Genomic DNA, 4,451 nt, shown 5'->3' with positions numbered 1-4,451 from the left:
TACTGGGAAAACCATAGCCTTGACTAGACAGCCTTTTGTTGGCAAAGTAATGTCTCTGTTTTCTAATATGCTGTCCAGGTTGGTCATAGCTTTTCTTCCAAGAAGAAAGCATCTTTTAATTTCATGGCTGCAATCACAACCTGCAGTGATTTTGGAGCCCCCCAAAACAAAGTTTGTCACTGTTTCCACTATTTCCCCCATCTATTTGCCATGAAGTGATGGGACCAGATGTCATGATCTTAGTTTTCTGAATGTTGAGCTTTAAGCCAACTTTTTCACTCTCCTCTTTTACTTTCATCAAGAAGCTTTTTAGTTCTTCTTCACTTTCTGCCATAAGGGTGGTGTCATCTGCCTATCTGAGGTTATTGATATTTCTCCTGGCAATCTTGATTTCAGCGTGTGCTTCTTCCAGCCCAGCATTTCTCGTGATGTACTCTGCATAGAAGTTAAATAAGCAGGGTGATAATATACAGCCCAACGTACTCCTTTCCCTGTTTGGAACCAGTCTGTTCTTCCATGTCCAGTTCTAACTGTTGCTTCCTCACCTGCTTACAGATTTCTCAAGGGGCAGGTCAGGTGGTCTGGTATTCCCATCTCTTTCAGAATTTTCCACAGTTTGTTGTGATCCACACAGTCAAAGGCTTTGGCATAGTTAATAAAGCAGAAATAGATGTTTTTCTGGAACTCTCTTGCTTTTTTGATGATCCAACGGCTGTTGGCAATTTGATCTCTGGTTCCTTCACAAATATTCACAAACATAGTGACGTGGAGGACTCTGGGACTCTGATGACAGCTGTTTTGTTGATTGATGGGGCAGCATCTGAAAAATGCAGGAAATATGCATGAGATACTATTATCTGGGTATTTCAGAGAAGAGCAACAGCAGGGAGAGAAGGGAGGGGTCTGTCCCAGGAAGGGTCATAGGGTCCCAACCTGGAACATCTGCAGGGCTCTCTTTAGCTGACTTCTCAGCAGCCTTTGTCAAAGTAGACCATACCTGCTTCCTCAGTCTCTTCACTCAGCTCCACAGACAACCTCTCCTGGTTTTCTGTCTATTTCTCTGGCAGGCTCTGCTTGTCCTCTGGGATTCCTGCTTCTGGCCTCGAAAGGCTGGTTGTGTATGTTTTCCTTTATGCACCTGTCTTAGGTCAGTCAGTTCAGTTGCTCAGTTGTGTCCAATTCTTTGTGACCCCATGAATCGCAGAACACCAGGCCTCCCTGTCCATCACTAACTCCCGGAGTTCACTCAGACTCACATCCATCGAGTCGGTGATACCATCCTCTATCTCATCCTCTGTCATCCCCTTCTCCCCCTGCCCTCAATCCCTCCCAGCATCAGAGTCTTTTCCAATGAGTTAACTCTTCGCATGAGGTGGCCAAAGTACTGGAGTTTCAGCTTTAACACCATTCGTTCCAAAGAAATCCCAGGGCTGATCTTCAGAATGGCCTGGTTGGATCTCCTTGCAGTCCAAGGGACTCTCAAGAGTCTTCTCCAACACCGCAGTTCAAAAGCATCAATTCTTCAGCACTCAGCCTTCTTCACAGTCCAACTCTCACATCCATACATGACTACTGGAAAAACCATAGCCTTGACTAGACAGACCTTTGTTGGCAAAGTAATATCTCTGCTTTTCAATATGCTATCTAGGTTGGTCATAACTTTTCTTCCAAGGAGTAAGCGTCTTTTAATTTCATGGCTGCAGTCACCATCTGCAGTGATTCTGGAGCCCCAAAAAATAAAGTCTGACACTGTTTCCCCATCTATTTGCCATGAAGTGATGGGACCAGATGCCATGATCTTCGTTTTCTGAATGCTGAGCTTTAAGCCAACTTTTTCACTCTCCACTTTCACTTTCATCAAGAGGCTTTTTGGTTCCTCTTCACTTTCTTCCATAAGGGTGGTGTCATCTGCATATCTGAGGTTACTGATATTTCTCCTGGCAATCTTGATTCCAGCTTGTGCTTCTTCCAGCCCAGCATTTCTCGCGATGTACTCTGCATGTAAGTTAAATAAGCAGGGTGACAATATACAGCCTTGACATACTCCTTTCCCTATTTGGAACCAGTCTGTTGTTCCATGTCCAGTTCTACCTGTTGCTTCCTGACCTGCATATAGGTTTCTCAAGAGTCAGGTCAGGTAGTCTGGTATTCCCATCTCTTTCAGAATTTTCCACAGTTTATTGTGATCCACACAGTCGAAGGCCTTGGCATAGTCAATAAAGCAGAAATAGATGTTTTTCTGGAATTCTCTTGCTTTTTCCATGATCCAGTGGATGTTGGCAATTTGATCTCTGGTTCCTTTTCTAAAACCATCTTGAACATCTGGAAGTTCACAGTTCACGCATTGCTGAAGCCTAGCTTGGAGAATTTTGAGTGTTACTTTACTAGCATGTGAGATGAGTGCAATTGTGCAGTAGTTTGAACATTCTTTGGCATTGCCTTTCTTTGGGATTGGAATGAAAACTGACCTTTTCCAGTCCCATGGCCACTGCTGAGTTTTCCAAATTTGCTGTCATATTGAGTGCAGCACTTTCACAGCATCATCTTTCAGGACTTGAAATAGCTCAACTGGAATTCCATCACCTTCACTAGCTTTGTTTGTAGTGATGCTTTCTAAGGCCCACTTGACTTCACATTCCAGGATGTCTGGCTCTAGGTGAGTGATCACACCATCATGATTATCTGGGTCATGAAGATCTTTTTTGTACAGTTCTTCTGTGTATTCTTGCCACCTCTTCTTAATATCTTCTGCTTCTGTTAGGTCCATACCATTTCCGTCCTTTATCGAGCCTATCTTTGTGTGAAATGTTCCCTTGGTATCTCTAATTTTCTTGAAGAGATCTCTAGTCTTTCCCATTCTGTTGTTTTCCTCTATTTCTTTGCATTGATCGCTGAGGAAAGGTTTCTTATCTCTTCTTGCTATTCTTTGGAACTCTGCATTCAGATGCTTATATTTTTCCTTTTCTCCTTTGCTTTTTGCTTCTCTTCTTTTCACAGCTATTTGTAAGCCCTCCCTAGACAACCATTTTGGTTTTTTGCATTTCATTTCCACGGGGATGGTCTTGATCCCTGTCTCCTGTACCATGTCACGAACCTCAGTCCATAGTTCATCAGGCACTCTATCTATCAGATCTAGTCCCTTAAATCTATTTCTCACTTCCACTGTATAATCATAAGGGATTTGATTTAGGTCATACCTGAATGGTCTAGTAGTTTTCCCTACTTTCGTCAATTTAAGTCTGAATTTGGCATAAGGAGTTCATGATCTGAGCCACAGTCAGCTCCCGGTCTTGTCTTAGGTGATCCCACCCAATTCCATGGCTTCAAATACCATCTGTATTTCAATAACTCCCAATTTCTGTCTCCAGTTTTGTCACTCTTCTGATGAGCTTCAGACCTATATATGTGTTAGTAGCTCAGTCGTGTCAGACTCTGTGCAACCCCATGGACTGTATAGCCTGCCAGGCTCCTCCGTCCAAGGGATTCTCTAGGCAAGAATACTGGAGTGGGCTGTCATTTCCTTCTCCAGGGGATTTTAACCCCTCCAAGGATCGAAACTGGGTGTCCTGCATTGCAGGGCAGATTCTTTAACGTCTGAGCCACCAGGGATGCCCATATATCCATCTGTGTAACTATCATTTCTCTTCAGATTCACGTGTCCAAAACCCAATTCTTGACCTTCCCTACCTCCTGCCAAACGTCGCAAGCCACTTTATAACTTAAGAGAATGGTGTCAAAATTTATCTGCTTGTTGAGAACGGACATCTAGGGCGTCATCTTTGCTTCTCTCTTCTTCCCTCCCATCTCTCTCTCCTATCCCTTGAATGAGGAGCTACCCGCCACTTACCCCATCCCCTTCAACTATCAAAGCCATGAAGAGGCTTTCAGACCCGCAGTCTAAACTAGTTTTCCCCGTTACACGCTCAGAGCATCCAGGCGCTGACCATGCTCTCCCTTAGTAAGAGACAGGCTCTAGAAGGAGGCTCTTTCCTTAGACCAGGGGGCAGCCCTGCCCCACACGAGCACGTTGCTCTGCGCAAGCTTCCTGTGACCGACAGGGAGCCAGGACCACCGACCACCCGGAAAAGTGCCGCTGGGCGCCAGGGCGCCCAAGCCCGCCCACTGCACCAAAAGTGTTTCCCTGTCAGGCCCTCCGCCCCTCCGCCCCTCCGCCCTCCACCCTCCGTCGGCTGGGCAGCCCTGGTGCTCCGCCCCCACCGCATACGGGAGGAGCCTCCCGCGGAGAGCCCAGTTTGGTCTCCGGCCGGTGGGCCCCACAGCTAAGAGGCGGCCGGTTAGTCGCCAGTTTAAGTGAGGAGATCTGCGAGTCACGTGCCGGAGGGTTGGGGGCGTGGCACCAGGAAGGGGCGTGGCACCAGGAAGCGGCCTCAGCGCCCGCGAGATCGCCGCCGCCACCGCTGCCACCGCCCGGCCAGACTCATTACATCCGG

The sequence above is a fragment of the Budorcas taxicolor genome, chromosome 22 (assembly GCF_023091745.1).
Source record: "Budorcas taxicolor isolate Tak-1 chromosome 22, Takin1.1, whole genome shotgun sequence".
Lineage (NCBI taxonomy): Eukaryota > Metazoa > Chordata > Mammalia > Artiodactyla > Bovidae > Budorcas > Budorcas taxicolor.
Note: the sequence above shows the minus strand (reverse complement) of the source record.